The sequence below is a fragment of the Balaenoptera acutorostrata genome, chromosome 5, assembly GCF_949987535.1.
Source record: "Balaenoptera acutorostrata chromosome 5, mBalAcu1.1, whole genome shotgun sequence".
NCBI classification, from domain to species: domain Eukaryota; kingdom Metazoa; phylum Chordata; class Mammalia; order Artiodactyla; family Balaenopteridae; genus Balaenoptera; species Balaenoptera acutorostrata.
The window spans coordinates 69,053,659-69,071,517 of record NC_080068.1 but is presented as its reverse complement, the minus strand read 5'-3'; positions in this window follow the sequence as shown (position 1 = coordinate 69,071,517).

Sequence of the window (17,859 nt, the reverse complement as noted above, 5' to 3'; positions counted from 1 at the left end):
CTTGGCCGGCTTCTCGATCCCAAGTGAGCACATTGGAGAATATCGGGTAAGCCTGGACATTAATCCAAGGGGATCCACCAGGTTCCTCTTGGCTGAGTTAGGGTTTTTCCCCCATTTTAAAGAACTGTTGATCTGACAAAGGGAAGAGAGGATTTATAGAGTAACGGGAACCGTATGGAAGAATGGCTAAAACATTAAGGTCTCCTCCTTTGTCTTCTATAATTTTACATCAGCTTCTCCGAGGGTAGAGGTTGTATTCTAAATTGTTCTAGTCTCTTCACTCTCTTTAATAAGACCTCTAAAAATGAACATGCTGTCTTGTGTGCCTAGAAAGGACTTGTCAATGTCTCTTTTGCGCTTCTGTCCACTCTTGTCTGATATTCTTCGTACTTTCACTCTGATGAGTTTAGAAATGTCTCAGCAGAGTAGCTGCCGTTTATGAAAGACTCCACGGTTTACAGAATACTTTCATATGTATTGTCTTATGGAAGGCTCTGAAAAATAAACTACTAATACCTTTGTAAAGAGCCTTCCTTAGTTCGCAAAATAGTTACTGGGCCCTCCTTTTAAATGACTGCATTTCCCACCCTTTTTCTGTCTTTGTTGACAAGTTCAAAGTCAGGCTAGCAAATCTGTTTTGTCAGATGGGAAGCTGGCAGCTAATGGTTCAGGGAGACTCCATGCACAGCTCACTATGTTCCCCCATGCCCAGAAGAATCTGCTGTCTTCCCGAGAAGTTAGCAGCATTGTGCTTTCATTTATTTATTTAATGCTGCTATGGCTTAAGCCAGTCTGCGGGAAAAGCCCTTGAACACTGGGACCTGAGGGACGGGGGGATTCCCAGACCAGCTCTAAATCAGCCCATTCCAACTAAACAGTCGTTACACTTTATAGGTGCCTGCTTGCCCTTTATTATTTTGGACTACCAGGCTGGGCCTGGAAGTGTGGTACATCCAGTGCCCTCGCAGAGCAGCGGCTGGCAGACCAGCCCTGCTGCTTCAGTGTTGGAGGCGGCAGTTGCAGGGGTAATACGGTAACTCGCTGGTCTACAGCGGCACTTCCTGGAAGAGCCCCTGGGGTGCCGCCTTTGGGACACTATTAGCGAGCACGTGGCAGCCTTGCCCAGTTGGGGCTGCTGATGATTGAAATGTGTTCAAACTGTGGTCAGAGAAGAGGTGTGGGGAGGAAAAGAGGCGAGAGAAGTCTTTAATGAGGATGCTTGCTCTTCTCTTGAATATCTCCTGGGACAGGTTGCCAAACACCAGTCTGTTACTCAAATGAGGGAAAATAACATTCTTTAGTTTCTGTTTCCAGTTTGCTTCATGAGCTAACACTGTAAACTGGCTTGTCTCCTAATCTTACCCCCACGGCTCATCTCTATTACCAAATGATCCCATCCTTGAGAAAGATCTCCGACAAGCAGAGTGCTATATAAATGCAAAAAATCAGTATTCAGTATTTCATTCACATTGCCAATAGAGAAACTTACTAGGTTATTATAAAAGAAACATCCCCTTAGCTTTTGAAGCAAATGTACATTTTCTTGTTAATAAACATTTCCTTCCCTCTAATCTGCCTGTGTTGGACACAAGGACTAAGAATTCGTATTTCCTAAAGAAAGCATGTAAAGCCAGTACTGCTTTTCTCTTAAGTAGCATTCATTTAAATGATGTGCTCTATAATCGATCCGCAGGGACTCTAGAATTTTCTGTAATTTGTCCCTTTTCTTTTTCCTCATTGGATAATAATTTTTCAGAATAAAATCTTTTGGTGTCAGTATTTTCAAAATATTTCAACACATTAACCATTCCTAACCAGGCTACTCTGGAGCTCCATACAATTAAGTTACTAAAGATCTGAGTTCGAGATTCCAGCTCCGTGTATCTGAATGGAAGCTCTCATATAGATGAAGCATTCTGACCACCACCCGGCTGAAAATTCCCCACTTGTGTCTGGCTGACTCTAGACACCTGGGCATAAGCCAATGTAAATGCTTCCTCAAAGACCTTTAGCAGAAGGAAAACAACTAAATAGATGTTTCCTGACTTTGTTCTTCGATGAATATATTCTTACTCTTAAATATACTTTACCCCTGATAATTTAGAGATCTACCATTGCTGAGAGGATATCATGGATGAGAAGTGTCCTAACATTGCTTTTGTAAAGGTAACATCCTGGCTTGATGAGACCGGAATTGGCAATAGCATCTTTGCAGGGCTTTTCAAAGAGCAACAGGAATGGAAAAAGTTCCCTGGGACCCATTCCCCGACTGCTCCATTTGCGCTGATAATGACTTTATCTCACCATGTTTTCCAAATGACCCATCAAAGCACAAGTTCCCTTAGGAGCACAATGGAGCTGAATATCTGTCCCCAGAACTCTCTTGGGAAATGAAGGACCCAAAGTTGCTGGAACTCGGGCTAAAATTTAAGAACAAAGAGATGGGGTGCGGACTGCAAACTCGATTTCCTTGAATTCGAATCCACAATTAAATCTTCCCTTTGCCATCAGAACACATCTTTCCTATGCATCTTTCCTATGCACCTTGATGCCTGGTTGCATACACAACAGATGTACAGACACAGTAGATGATTAATTGATGCACTGAGACCTCTGCAATATGACTTTTAAAGCTTTCAGACCAAAGGAAGTGATTTGCATTTGGGCACCGAGCCAAGAGGACTCTAAACCATCTTCCTAAACAGTGCGCCTGGCCCTTCTTCTTTATCCCTGGTGCTCTCAGCAGCCCCTCCAAATACATATGCACTCTCACAAGAAAGAAGTGACTGTCAAGTGTGATTCAACCAAGAAAGGAGGTCATATAAATTTTTAATTTCTACATATGCCTCCGAAAAATGTATAAGTTGTTCCACAAACAGAAATGCTCTTCCTTGCCCGTACTGCTTCAATCGGTTCAAGCTCTCTGGCAATATATTCAGCTCACGAAGTCCCTTCCTTCCTATCTCCCACGACACACTTACAAGAACATCATAACCAAATTATCTGAGAAGAATTTCTCAGGCCACTCAGACAAAGCCGTCTCTTCCAAGCGAGGGGTTACCCAATGAGAGAGGGAATCTTGCTCCATTCCTGCTGACACGTCGCTTTCTGCCTGGGTTTTATCTTTAGCTCCCTAGTAATCCAAATGGAGTGGGGAAACCTCAAACAAAAGAGCCTCTTTTCTGCTTTACACCCACTTTTTTGGGTCAGCACAGAACAACCATTATTAAATGGTTTTTGGTGCAAAGCAGCGGCCTTGGGTAAGCTAAAATGTTTGTGACACCAAAATAAAGAGGTTCCACGCTACTAAAACCTCAGAGGCACGCAGGGAACAACTAAAACAAAATTCAGCTCCAAGGTTTACTCAGCCTGACTTTAACTCTTGTCTGCCTGATACACCCTCATCCAGAAGAATCGGCAGAGACCCCGGGTGGACAAAAGAGGGCAGTGCTCACTGTGTCTTTCATTCTGGCTCTTTGCTCTGTACGGAAATGCAACTGAGCCAAGAGAAAACTATGCCCAGCATTTCATAACACAGGAAGTGGGGAAGTAGATTAGATATTGGACTCTGCAGTCACCGCAGAATGAGCAGTGCGTTTGTAAAAATCCCTTTTTTTTCCCCTCTGACCCAGGGAGAGCTTTTTGGTCTTGTTTTTTATTCAGATGGACTAAACCTCTCAAAGAAAATAAAGGAAGAGGTCGTCTTTTTCAAACTGTAACATCTCATAAAGGCTCATTGAGTTCCAACCCTTCCTTCTGAAGACGAGGACCAGGTCTGAACATTTATCATTTGCTTCTCTTTGTGTTCAGATTTTATTATCAGCATGTGGGGAAAGGGAGTCGGATTTTCCTCCCGGAGGTACTTAGAGGAATTTCAGTCACTTCAAAATAAGACTCCTGTATGCCCTGGGCGTAAAGACACTAGGACCTAACAAGGGAATCCTGTCTCCTGCCCGGGATGGCACCTTACTGGGTTGGACTAGATTTACATTTTGGAGAAAGAGTTTCCATGGACACGCTATTTCACCTAATAACGGATTACAACCTGAGCATTCAAAAATGCACATTTTACCAACATATCCACCTATTTTTTAACTAAATGTATATCTACTGTCTTCTCTTTTGATAAGAAAGTACTCTTTAATCCCAGATTAATTCACTCCTTTCTACGCACATTTTTGAACTCCTGATGTGTGTAAGCCTCTGTGTTGGACACACAAAGGTGAAAAGGACACTGTTCTAGCCTTTAAGAGACTAAAGGCTAAAATCAGGTTAAAATAATCAGATGAGGCCTTAAATAACCATGAAACAAGGCAGAATGGAGTTCACGTAGAAGAAAAATACAAACAAATAGCAAAAGGAGAGGTTGTATTCATCTGGAGCGGAAGGCTGAAGGGAAACCTCATAAAAGAAAGAGCCTTTACATGGGACCCTGAAGAATAGGTAGGTTTCCCAAGGCAGATGAATGGATGGTCAGAGAAGAGAAACCCAGGACTGAGCAAAGGCAGGTTGGCAGAGAGGGATGCGGCCAGTCCCGAGCAGCCAACAGCCCGTTGCTAATGCTTGTAGAAAGAAGAGGTAAAAGAAGAGGCTGGAAATGCTAGCTAAAGCCACACCGTGGAGAGCTTCAGCATTAGGCCAGTGGACTTGATTCCAAAAGGCAATAATAGGAAACCATTGGAGGTTTGAGGCGAGCAGGACCAGGATTAGAGTTAATTTTAGGAAATTAGTCTGACATGGAGAAGGAGAGGGGATTCAAGGAGGGTAGCAGGAAGCAAGGAGACCAGTTAAGGCACTATTACTGCAGAAACACACGGGAGGAAATGCTGTGGTAGCCAGTGCAAAAGGAAAGAAGGGGACAGTGGCCTTAAAGGTTTGGCAGCAACGTACCTACTGAGCGGGGAAGGCAGGGCAGCAGGCAGGGGGCCAGAGTGAGTTCGCAGTGAAAGTGTCATTAGTAGAGGCACAAAGGGAAGGTGGAGAAGCTGGTCTGGGGGAAGGTGATCATGGCTTGGGCCTGGGTGTGTTGACTTTGAGACTCCTACAAAATATCAATATCGAGATGTCCAAGGGATGGCTGAAAACCAGGACGGGTTCTCAGAGACAGGTCAAAAGAACAGCACATTCCAGGTTGAAGTAAACCAAGGTGATGTCTGAAGATTGCCATTCTAGAAGGTTCCACCCTCTTGATACCCCAAACCGTGGTCTAAGGCAGTTTGCAGACCTCTCTCAAGGTGCTGTTGATTTGGGAATGTTACGTTCTTGCATCTCTTTTGGTTTCTACTTGTCTTGATATTGGTATACAGTATCCTAAGGAAGCCCAGTTTATAAAAGGATTAACGTGAAACGCAAATTAGTCCTGGTAAAAGGGAAGGAAATTCATATTTTCTTTACAAAAGGATTATTCAGATAGAAAATGCTTTATCATTGAATCCCATTAAAGGGCTTTGAAGGCATTTTAAAAATATAATCTGGCCTGTATATAATCAATTTAAACACAGCCTTCTAGGCAAACCTTCGTTTGAAAGCAAGGTATATTCTAGTGATTCACACAGCCTTGTTGCTTCATTCCTGGGGCAAATTGAAACAATTGTATTGGAAATGAAGATGGGACATTAGGAGGCAGTATGGTACAACGGAAAGATCTGGAATCAGGTTTAGACGTGGCTTTGCCCCTTACTAGCTTTGTGAGCACAAACGTAAGAAAATAGAATGTTCTGCCCAAAGCGAGCATTACACAAGGCAATTCATGTGAAAGTGCTTTGCACTGTTCCTGGCGCAGAGGGTCTGCTTAATAAAGAGCTGAGGCCTCCTTGTGTAGTCCAGTTGGAAACCTCTCTTGTACCAAAATGAGTGCCTCCCCTCTGTCTCCTTCCCATCTTTTCGGAGTGACATGGGACACACCATCTCCCCCAGGCCATGATTCTTCTTCAGAGCTTTGCGCTCTTGTAAGTATTTCCGGTTTTGGGGTTTGGGGTTTTTTAAATCAATAACATGGAATGCAGGTCCTGCCCTTAACTAGAGGACAAGCACTTCAGACCTGAACCAGAGGCGTTACCTCTAGGAGCTCAGAACTCCAAATGGTGCCAGACCCTTCTCCACATACTCCGGGACCAGATGAGGGGGCCCTTCCTCGCTCCTTATTCTCTTGGCCTCCAGGAAAGAGTCAGACCATCCTCAAAATCTTGACTTAATACTAAGCGTTAACAGTCTGCATAGCACTATTCTGGATCCTAGATTGCATGTGCTTTCAGGAGCAATATTTTCTTTGAACCCCATGACAAGGCTGTGAGAAACTAACAAGGCACAGCCTGCAGGGATCACATCCCCGCTCCCCTGCTCATTAGCCATGTGGCCCCCGGGCAGTCACTTACTCTCTCTGTGCCTCAGTGTTGCCTCTGTAAAGCAGAGCTAATGGAAGTATCGCCCGCGCATCAGTTATCACAGAGCTTAAGGAACGTAACTGTGAAAGCTTCTAGGTCAGGGCCTGCGACACAGCAAGTACACACTCTAAAAGTGCACTGTTACCCACACTCTCCCGGGGAGAAAACCGAGGCTCAAAACGGTTAAGCACCAGCTCGATATTACACGCCTTCAATGACAAAGCTGGAGCTTAAACCCAGAACGCTTGAAAAATACAACCACACATAATTTGATCAAGAGAAAGCAAAATAAAGGGCTTTCTGTTCCCTCTCTTTCATTGAGAATTTCCCTGCTGGAGCTACCTTTGTCCCGCTCATCCCCCTCCTTCCCTTCTTGCCCCCCCCCAAAAGGTTAAAGGTCGGGTTTTGCAGGAAAGTTGTGTATTGGGATCAGTCTCAGATTTACCGCGCTCTCACCTCTGAGCCAGTCCATTCTGCTGGGCTCACTCATCTTCAGTCGAATTCTCTGATAACCCCATTATTTCCAATTATCTGTTTGGCAAATACTAATTGAGTCAGCATCCTGTTAGGCACTAGATGAAAAGATATGGCTCCAACCCATTGGGTGACATTTAGGAAAGTCATTGTTTACCAGAAGCAACTGAGTTACCAGAGGAAATTATGGAACGTTCTCCTCTTTAAAAATAGGACGGTTTCTTAATCAGCGGCCTGTCTGGCTAACTTATCTGGAAGACAAGAAAGCAAAGGCCTGGGAGAGATTCATATCAAGCTGGGGGAGGCTTGTTCTTTGCAATTTGACTAACAGCTCGGAGTAGAGCTGAGCCATCCCCTCCTCCTTCCCTAGGGTGCCTTCTAGGAAGACACCGCATAACAAGGTGGTGAAGAGCCCAGGCCCCAGTGAGATGAACGCGCTTTACATCCCAGCTCTGCCACTTGCCACAGTGCAGTCTTGGGCAAGTTACTGAGCTCTCTCAGTCACAGCTTCCTTCTGAGATTCCTCACGTGAGGCATAAAGAGATGGGTGTGCAGAAGGCTTACTGTAGGGCTTGACACACAGTACATGCTCAGTGGATGGTGACTTACAGTGTTATCACAGGGCAAAGGCATACTGTCCTCCATGGGTGGGGGAGGCGTGTGCCTACACGGGCCGAGGCTTCTTAGACTGTGCTTCTCAAGGGGGCTGCAGTCTGCTCCAACAGGGTTCCAGAAAAGTCGGAGCCAGGTCTGTGGCTGCTAAGTGGTGGGCCAGCCTGTCTGCCTCCAGCCTGGCACCCAGACACTAATGTCATCAAGTGGCCAAGCCACCACCCTTTACAACAGCCTCTACCTTGTCTCCCTGCTTGCGTCCTGGGCCCCTCCTGTCTAGTGCTTTTTTTTTGCCCTTTTATGATGCAACCCCATTACTGTGAGAACTTGTAGTTTATTCATTTCCACATATGTGTAATATTTTTATATTCACAATTTACTTATTTATTTACTATTTTTTGAAGTTTTTGATATTATGAACAGAGCTGCCTGCTAGACACACTCAGTTTGTCAAGGGTATAGACTTGTAGGAGCTAAATTGTCAAGATAGACAATATGTGCATATTCAGTGTTATTAGGTAATGATTTATAGCTTTATTATCAAATTTTTGCCAGTCTGATGGGTGTGAACTAACAGCTTATCATGGTTTTAGTTTGCATGTCTAGGAGTAATAGTGTGATTAGGTATCTTTTTATGTTTATTTATTTTTCAATACATCTAACTCAGCCATGCACGTACATATTTTCAGACCACGGGATGGATTCATCTTATTTATTGAACTTTCTGCCTTATCCCTCAGCTTTCTAGCTCACTGGGAATCCACATTTGCAAATGTACTCAACGCCCAGCACGTGCCAGACTTGATTATGTCTACCCGAGTCTTCACTCACTGCTTCTACAAGAATCACATTGCTTGAATGGAATCTTGTTGTTTTCAGTGTATTTCACTCAGTTTGTTTTTTAGGGCTTTGCTCTTTATTTTCCTTCTCGTTGATATTTTACTATGTTTTCCCTCTTTGTCTTCTTTCTCCACTCCCCACCTAGCCATTGCCTCCTGACAAACCGAGTTCCAGATTTAAACATCTTCACGTGGATAGAATGTGGAGTCTGTGTCTACACAGGCAAAGTGGGGAGCTGAGGCAACTATCTTTTTTTTACCTTTTGACCCCCTTCATCCATTTCTCTCATCCCCCCACACCTAGCGTCTGGCAACCACCAATCTGTTCTGTATTTATGAGCTTGGTTATATTTATATAACCATTTACATATTATATATTGTAATATTATATTATAATAAACTTAGTCACTTAACCTAAGTGTCAATTCTCTCAACAGTATAATGGAGGTCATAATGCATACACTGCTGCTATAATAAGACAGTTGTGAGGATCCAGTGAAGTAATGGATATGTGCAACAGAGATGCTGAGTCCTCCCTCAGTAGCCAGTCTTCCCTTCTTGCACTCTAATACAATTGTGAGCTGGGCACATCCTTCCTTCCAGTAAAAGACTACACTTCCCAGCCTCCCTTGCAGCTAGAAGGGGCCATGTGACTTAATTCTGGCCTATGGGATGTGAGCTGAAGTGATAGGGCAATTTCAAGGTCTTACCCTTAGAGAGAGGGATGTGCCCTCCTCCCCTTTCCCTTTCGTGAGCATTGGAAGCAGAGAAGGTAATGAGCCATCTCAGGCCATTCAGAGGAAGGCACAAAGTGGCCTCTTAAATAAACACTTACGTAGCAAAGCCAGTATACCAGTTCAGAGTTGTGTATGAGAGGGAAATAACATTTTTTTAAGCCACTTATTTGGGGCATATCCTCATTCATCCATTGGTACAAAGAGCATTTATTGAGTACCTATCACGTGCCAGGCAAATATTAGGCGCTGAGACAGATGCAAAAAATACTTCCTTTCCTTAGAGAACCAGAGGGGCAGACATGGCATATACAAGTCATCACAACATAAGGTAGTACGAGCTCTAATGAGGGAAAGACAGGGTGCTATGGGACTCCAGAGGATGCTTTGTAAGCTCTACAACTCACTATATTTTCATTTATTCAAGTGTTTATTGAACACCTATTATGGGCTAGACACGGCTCTAGATTTGGGGAGCACAAGAGTGGACAGGCAGACGAGGTCCCAGCTCTCAAGTAGTTTACATGCTTTATAAACAAACCCTTTTTATTTCTAATAAATAAGATAACGTCTAAGAGGATTAAGTGCTATAGAGACCATAAAACGGGATATTTAACACAGCGTAACAGGTTTGTTGAGGAGGGGTGCTTACTTTAGACTGGGTGGTCTTGGAAACCCCAGTGACATTCAAGCTGGGACCAGAGTGACACAGAAACTGGGAGAAGAGCATTTGGGGCAGAGGGCAAAGGCGAGTGCAGATGCAAAGGCCCTGCGGTGGGATGAGGGTCCGTGTGGCTGGAGTGACTGAGTGGGCAGGCAGACAAAATCAGGGGGGGCAGCCTGGCCAGACAGGTGCCTCGTCAGCCACAGTAAGGGGATTGAACTTTTCCCTGAGGTTGGAAGCCCCTGCAGCCTCTTCAAGAAGGGAGACTGGCACGACTGATTCATGTTTTAAATGATCCTTCTGGCCGCTCTGTGGGGACAGTATGGGGAGGCCACTGCAGCACGCCGGGTCAGAGAGCTGGTGACTCGGATGAGGCTGGCAGCCGTGGGAAGGAGAAGCGGGCAGATTTAGCATCTGTTTGGGAAGTAGGGTTGGCAGAACTTGCTGCTAGAATGGACGGAGGTGTGTGAGAATGAGAATAATCAAAACACAACTCTGAAACGTTTGGTTTGAGCGGCTGGGATGAAGAAGATGGGAAAGGAGGGACACGTTTGGGCTGGGGATTGGATCACGAGTTCTGATTTCTACGTAATGGAAGTTATTGGCAGCCATCGCAAAGACTTTGGCTTTCGTCCAAATGAGCTGGAGAGCCTCTGGCAGACTTTGCCACCCCTCGCCCCAGCCCTGCCAGCTCTCTCCACCCAACAACCAAAGTCCTGACTGCGTGACCTACACCATCCGGCTCCCATCACCTCTCTGACCTCCCCCAGCGGGGCGCCTCCTTGCTCACTGGTGGCCGTCTTGCCCTTTCTCGACGCTTCCAGCCCTGCTCCTGCCTCAGGGCCCATGTCCCTGCCTCTCTCAGCACGATCTGCTTGTCCCCCAGACACTCACCTACCTCTCCCCTTCACCTCTTTCAAATCATTCTCCAAATGTCACTTTGTCAAGGAAATCAGTCCTGGCCACACCACTCTTTGGAAAATTGCAAAACTCCACTCTTACCCTCTGGCCAACATACCCCGTCCCTCTCCCACCAGATTTATTTTTCTCCAAAGTACTTACCACCTTCTAATAAATGAACATCTTTCTAACTTATTTATATACTGTCCATCCCCTCCCACTTGAATATACACTTCATGAGGACAGGGATTTTCTCTGGTTTGTTCACTGCTGTATCCCCAGAGGGTAGAACGGTGCCTGGCACATAGCAGGGGTTCAAAGAATATTTGCTGTGTCAATTAAGGTGTATTATGTTATCTTTCTCTCTTAGGGAATTATTATTTCAATATATATTTGTTTTTAGTAGGAGGTAAGGAAGAGGAAATCTGTGTTCAGGTCCTATCCTGAGTTGATGGCTAGTTTCCCATGTAAACGAGAACAATTGGTCATTTCTACTATCACCCCATTTTACAGTGGGAAAACTGAGGCTTGGTGAGATTCTAATTTTTCTAATTCCTTAAAAGTACTAGCCATGCACTGGCCTGGTTAAGTCATTCAGCCAAACAAGTGTACCTGAGCAGGACTCAGCATGTTTTTTTCACGCTCACACCCACTTATAATGCGGCAGTGAGGGGAGATTAGATCTTATATGAGCACAGATTTGAAAAGCCCTGGCATTCATGAAAATTAACACTGTGAGTAACCTCTGTGTGGGATGCTGAGGAGACAAGGAATCTTCTAGTCATCAGTACAGGACCCTGGGCTTTGGTTTGCTTCTTTGACATTTATTAAGAGCTTACTACTTTCTTCCCACCAAGGTCATGTGACTTACCTATACTGTTAAACTTCATTGTAATAAAATGAGAGAGAGGAGAAAAAAAAAAGAGCTTACTGCTTTCTTTAAAAAAAAAAATAGCACATACACACAAATATTCATAGCAGCACTATTAATAATAGCCAAAAGGTAGAAACCACCCAAATGTCCATTAACAGATGAATGGATAAATAAATTGTGGTGCATAAACATAATTGAATATCATTCAGCCATAAAGCAGAATGAAGTTGTGATAACTGCTACAACATGGATGAACTTCAAAAACATTATGCTGAGTGAAAGGAGCCAGACACAAAAGGTCACATATTGTATGATTCCACTGATAGGAAATGCCCCTAAATCCATAGAGACAGAAAGCAAATTGGTGGTTGCCAGAGGCTGGAAGGCCTGACTGCTTAATGAGTATGCGCTTGATCTGGGGCGGGGAGAGTGCTTTCGAAGTAGAGGTGGTGGTTACGTGACATTGTGAGTGTCCTAAATGCCACTGAATTGTTGGCTTTAAAATGGTTAATTTTATCCTGTGTGAATTTCAACTCAATTTTTTGGTAAAAATCACATGCATACATTTGTTCATGTCGTCTTTACAAAAACCCTACAAATTAGGTACTAATGCTGTTATTCCCGTGAGAAACCTGAGCCTAGAGAGGGTAAGGGACCTGGTCAAGGTCACACAGATGTCAGACCTGAAGCCGGTGGGCTGGTGACTCCAAAGCCTTGGCTCAGAGTCAGGGCGTGGACCCTGGGCGAACAGAGGGCTGGCTGGGGTGGGCGGAGGGAGGGTTGCCAGAGGAGAGAAGCACTGCGCAGAGGCAGGGTCCAAGCAGAAGGGCTCTGGGGTCTCTCTAGGGTCCCGACTAACACCAGCAAAACTCAGCGTCTTGAACCGTTTGGCTCCTGCTAATTCTGCCCTCTGGCCTGACTGTGCACCCCAGCTTCTCTCTGTGTTCCTCTGAGCTCCCTGCGTCAGGGAACAGCCAAGAGCCATGACTAAGGGGTGGGATGGAGGGATGGGCAGGGGTCGAATGAGGAATCAAGAGGACTACACAGACACGGGACCAAAGGCCCTAGTTCCCATCTCTCTCCTCTTCCTTAAAATGTCTTTAAGTCCTTGACTCAGCGACAGAGCCCCTGAGTGACTCGAATATCAACATGTTTTGAAAGAAGAGCATATTTTAGGGAGTTCTGTCTCAGAAGATTTGAATAGGGTGTTATTCAGCTTGTGGGGGGAGCAGGAGTGGCTGGTGGGTGGGGAGAAGGAGTGGCTGGTGGGTGGGGAGAGAAGGAAGGATGGAAGTAAATGCGGCAGAATGACACAATAATAGGGCTAATGATTTCAACATTTAAAAGTTGAACAGCTCTTAGTGAACACGAGAGACAAGCTTCAGCAGAAGCCTCCCAAAATAGCCCCTTTGACAGTTTCTGCGCTTTTGAGCTGCTTCTGTTTGGTTCCTCTTCAAAGCTTGTTAGCACCTCCCATTGGGGGGACTTCGGCCACCTTAGGAGAGTGACGAGTCCAGGCTCCAGGGGGCCGAACCCCAGCCAGGGCTCAGGCTCTGGACAATTTGTGAGTCTGTTTATAGCAGTGGGGGTGAGCAGGGCAGAGAAGGTAGAAGAAGATCCCTGTAAACCCTCTTTTTTTTTTTTTTCTTGCCGACGTTTTGTTGATGCCATAACCAAAGTCCTCGATTATAATTTCCTCGGCAACCCCTTAAAAAAGCAAAAGACCGACGTGTAGGACAGAAACGAGTCGTGGTGACGACGTGGTGCAAATTCAGAAGGGCCAAGGTCCTACCAGAGATCAGCAGGGACTCAATCCGTCCCTCTATCAGACTAGCAGATTCTTCCCCTGGGAGCCTGCCTGGGGAGTGGCTTTTCCTTCTGGAAAATCAGGAAGCTCCGGTCCACAAAATTGCTAAAGGGCCTTACAGGAAGCAAAGTGTCTCCACTGACATACCAACCAGCCCCAGGCAGCCACGTGCCCCAGCCTTATGGACTTGCATTTGGGCTCCAGCACAGCAGGGATGGACACTCAGTCAAGAGCCCTGCGAACAGTGGTGACGACGTGTTTGCCCCAGGAAAGGACCCACCCAATATTTCTGGCTGAGACAGTTGGATCACTCCCACTGTCCCACTCATTCACACCAAGGAAGAGGAGGCTGGAAGGTTTGAATATGCAAAGACTCCAATTGTCTTATCCTCAATCAGCTTAACTAAGAGGTTGTGCATGAAGATCAAACAGGCCCAAGGGACTGTTTACAAATTCATCAGTTGCCCAGGTTTGCAGGTTCCCTTGGCTAGCTCAGATCCTGGTGGAGTTACTATTGGTTTTGAAACACTAAGGATTAATTTAATAAGTTACTAAAGTCACATCTGGGGGGGAAATTACATTCAGCTGTATGAGATAAAGACCACTGCAGAGGTATTTGCTCCCGACAGCCTCTGTGCTTTTTCTTTTGAAGGGTCCTCTTGTGCCGGGTGTTTTAAATATAGTAATAAAATATGAGAATAAAATAGTTCTTGGGGGGAAAAAAAAGATGAAAAGAATTGAAATGAAATGGAACGCCAACAGATGTGTGTGTGTAAGAAAATAAAATGGGGAACGCGGACAAGTAGATAATAAATGAGGAAACAGTCCTCTAGATGTTGTTAATGTCTCCAGAAGTTTTCCCTTCAACCTTCAACTGAACTATGCAGTGTAGTGGTTAAAAGTTCAGGCTTTGCAGGCAGAATGTCTAGTTTCAAATTCTTACTCTGCCACTTTTGAGCTTCAAATTCTTACTCTGCCACTTTTGAGCTGTGTGACTTTGGGTAAATACCTGACCTCTCTGTGTTTTAATTGTCTCCTCAGTGGGTGGGGTACCCAGCCAACAGAGGGTACATGACATTTCCATTGTTTGCAAGATATAAAAAATAACAAATGAAACATTTCTAGACAGAAAGGAAGTTTTCCCCTAGAAAAACCTAAAGTACCTACCTCAGTGGGTCCTGTCAGCTGTTAAGTACATATTGAGTGCTACCTGCCAGGAAGAGGTAACCGCTTCAGATACACTTGGACTGGAATATCAAAATATCCACCGTGTGGTTCTAACCTCTTCTGTGACCATTTAAGTGGTAATTGCTTTCTAGACAACTGCATTTTCTGTCCCCAGAACTGCCACAGGAAGGTCTGCACAGATTTCAATGAAGATGATAGACTCAAAAAGGCTTTCGGTGGCCCGCTATTAGTTCCCGAGCCCCAGCAGGAAGGAGCCCACATAAAACCCGAGTAGTAACAGTAACAACGATTTCTACTCTTTTTGAGGGCCCTAATTCATGCCACTGCGCTAGGTATCTTCTACATATGCCTCTAATCTTATCAGCTCCAGGAGGCAGATGCTATTAGCCCTATTTAACAGACGAGGAAATGGGCCCAGAGTTGCTAAGCTTCGCCACGGTGCCTGAATCTGGTTCCAGCCAGACCCATCTGGCTCCAGACTCAGCATTCCTGGGGTGTTCCAGCCAGCTCTTGGTCCTTTTCCCTATAATTTCTGAGACCAAAAGCAATCCACTTCAGGATCTTATCATGTGTCAGAAAGTTCTTCTCAAGATCTATTATAAATCTCATCTGCTATAATGTACATCTCTCCCTCGTCTCTCCCTGCCTATTTGACACCCCTCTCCCCGCCGACTGTGGTGATTTCATAGGGTGTTCACCTAACCCAATGCTTCTCCAGCAGGGGAGTTTTGCCTCTGTCCCAGGGACATTGTGCCACATCTGGAGATATTTTGGGAGTCACAACTGAGGGAGGAGATATGCTACTGGCACCGAGGGGGCAGGGGCCAGAGAGGCTGTTGGGCATCCTTCAGTGCACAGGACAGCCTTCACAACCAAGAGCTATGCGACTCAAACCATGCCAAGGCTGAGAAACCCTGAAAACAGAACTCTCGTTTTCTGTGGCCCAAATCCATTCTTCTCTCTGTAAAAGGCGCCATCACTCACAAGCTGCTCGGACCCCAAACCTAAGAGTTTGCCTTGATTCGTCCCTTTTTCTCATTCCTTTTTCACATAAATTTTAGCCATCACTATGAGGAAAAGAATTAATTCCATGATATTCGACTCATACTTCAACCTTCGTGATGGTTGCATTAATTGATTAAAATATCCATTCATCCATTTTGTCAACAAATGATTATGGGGAGACCACCACAGTGGCTTCCCCTGGAACCTTGTAAAGTCTCCTAACTTTGTAAACTTGCACACAAATAGTTCAGCACTATTGGGCAATTCACTTAAAGTGTTTAAGAGATTTTGCAAAAACACCCAATGAAGAAAAGTTTAAAGTTAAAACGAACGTCTAATGGCATAAAGTGAAAAGACAGCCAACCAAAGGGAATTCGAGACGGTTCAATGCCAGATCTTTGCTGTGACTCTGCATCCACCCAGGCAGTGTGGGGTGTTGGAGCCAGACTCCATCCTTGCCCTCAGGTTAACTATAGTCTATACGTAACAATGTATTGGGAGGAGAAGAGATTTTTATTTCAACAAACTCTCAGAAATCGTTAAGTCCAGTTGAGCGCTGCCTGCCCCTTGACCTCTCAGAAGACCTTCACCTCTCCAGAAAGTGCCACCGCTGTTCAAATCTACAGAGAAGCCCCTGTCTGACCACAAAGGTCATGTCACTAGAAGGAAACCAAGGGCTTCGGAGACACAGCTTTCCTTTTTCTGAGAAAGGCATGGAGCAGTTCTATCCTGCACCTCATCCACTGGGCTTCGCTGCTCCCAGAAATCCACTGGGAAGCTTTTTTAAGTGGCCACCCCAAAAAGGTAACACAAATAGGCTTGAGGCCATTAGACAGGCCATCCCAGGAAATGATTCAAGGTCACAGTTCTGCCTTCCAGGCCCAGAGTAATGGTTCCAGTGGTACCAAGATGGCGACAGGGATCAATCACTTCCATATCCATCCCACACTTGAGGACCTTGGGAAGGGTGTCACAGGGGCCAGACCTCAAACCAGGCTCTGGGAACCCTTGTGATGCTGCCGCCAGGGAGTGAGCTAGGTCTAGGACAGGCCTAAACATTTTTCTTCCATGCTGTAGATGTGGAGTCCTGGGTTAGAATCCCAGGTTAAGTTACTATGGGCAGGTCACAAAACCCCATCAGCCGCATCTGCCTCACTGGTAAAATGATGATAGTAATACCTGCTTCAGAGTTCTTGCAAGGATTAAATGAGCTACTACATGCAAAGCACTTACAATCGTACCTTCTGTCATGGTCCGAACACGGATCGGAAAAGAATTTCCAGACACAAGGCAGAATGTAAAGAAGATAGAATTTGTTAGAGGAAAGGGTCGCTGCCAGAACAGCAGGCCCGACTTCCTAGTAGTCTGGGAGAGCCGAGCCTGAACATGTGCTATTGATCCGTTTTTTATAGCCAGAAAACAAAAGAATGGTCCAAGGCAAAAATTTCGTTTACTGATTGGTCGAGGCACATATACCTTCCTTCTATAGGGTGGGAGTGGGACAGGGCAGATGCCTTTCCTTATTTGGGACAGGTCCTGTTGCCCAGGTGGAATTTTGTAACCATTGCAACAGGGTGTGGAGGGCGATTAAGAGTCGGGTAGGGGGTGTAACACCGAAACTTTCCAGGCAGGGTCTTCCTTTGTCCTTGAAGCATCATTGTCCTTGGAGCACCACGCCTTCTATAAGTATCGACATTATGTATAATTTTATGATTACCATCATTATTATTACAGCTTTTAGCACAGAGCCTGGCACATAACACTCAGTCAATATTAACCACTACGACTTAGGCCTAGGGTAGACGTGAAAATCTTAGGCGATCTTGTAAAACCCTGAGATGCTAGGATTCATCAACAGGCTTTGTATAGTCACTAGAAAGAAAGAGACATAGGGAAAAACCAAAGCTCATCTTTCGGGTTTCCCTGGTGGCGCAGTGGTTGAGAATCTGCCTGCTAATGCAGGGGACACGGGTTCGAGCCCTGGTCTGGGAAGATCCCACATGCCGTGGAGCAACTAGGCCCGTGAGCCACAACTACTGAGCCTGCGGGTCTGGAGCCTGTGCTCCGCAACAAGAGAGGCCACGATAGTGAGAGGCCCACGCACCGCGATGAAGAGTGGCCCCCGCTCGCCGCAACTAGAGAAAGCCCTAGTACAGAAACGAAGACCCAACATAGCAATCAATCAATCAATCAATCAATCAATCTTTAAAAAAAAAAAAAAAGCTCATCTTTCACAAGGAGTAATAAACTTGCCAGGTACCGTGCAAGGCACTGAAGACAAAGACATCTTGGTGAATTAAAGAAAGCTTCTGCTTTCTTAGTAGTCCTTAGTAATTGTAGGGTCACACACCCCCTCTGAAGACTTAACTAATTGTATTG